Source organism: Geospiza fortis, unplaced genomic scaffold, assembly GCF_000277835.1.
Source record: "Geospiza fortis unplaced genomic scaffold, GeoFor_1.0 scaffold172, whole genome shotgun sequence".
NCBI classification, from domain to species: domain Eukaryota; kingdom Metazoa; phylum Chordata; class Aves; order Passeriformes; family Thraupidae; genus Geospiza; species Geospiza fortis.
In genome coordinates, this window is record NW_005054309.1 from 486,187 (window position 1) to 486,643 (window position 457).

The 457-nt window shown below is 68.9% G+C and overlaps 1 protein-coding gene across 2 annotated transcripts in view; it reads right to left on the reverse strand.

The window, feature by feature from the left end:
- The window catches only part of LOC102039231 (phospholipase A and acyltransferase 1-like), a 1,912-nt gene extending 1,519 nt beyond the window's left edge, over window positions 1–393 (reverse strand). Inside the window, exon 1 of one of the 2 annotated variants that reach the window (XM_031055388.1) lies at window positions 378–393. The gene's annotated coding sequence lies outside the window, so the exon portion shown is untranslated. Of the gene's footprint in view, window positions 1–73; window positions 226–377 lie in introns of those variants that run through there. The other variant, XM_005418950.2, reaches the window with a different exon arrangement.
- Window positions 394–457: the final 64 nt, after the last annotated feature.

Genomic DNA, 457 nt, shown 5'->3' on the forward strand with positions numbered 1-457 from the left:
GCCCGCGCTGCCGAGCCTGGAGGGGCCGCATCCTGCTGGAAACGCCCGCTCGCATCCCCCGAGCCCCGCTCACCCCGGCGCCTGCCCCGCTGCTCCCGTGGCCGGGCTCCCGGCGCGCTGCTCCCGCTATAAATAGGATGAAGATGGCGCTTGCTCCGATCCTGTCGGGCTCACGGGCGACGCTGACCGAGAGCTACCACGTCCGTCTCCTCTTCCATCTCGTCCCGTCCCACCGCTCCCGCCTTCTCCCTCCCACCGTCCCTCCCATCCGGGCGCTCCGCTCCCGAGGTTGTTTCGAAAACCGCTGGTTTAGTGGAAAATCCGATCCTGTCCCCGAGGAGGACGCGCCATTGCCACTTTCCCGGAGCCTTCCGCACCTCCTCGAGCCCCTCCAGCTGTGGGGTGGCTCCGGTCCCGCTTGGCCGAGCAGTGAGGGAGCACCCCTCAGCAGGGAAAC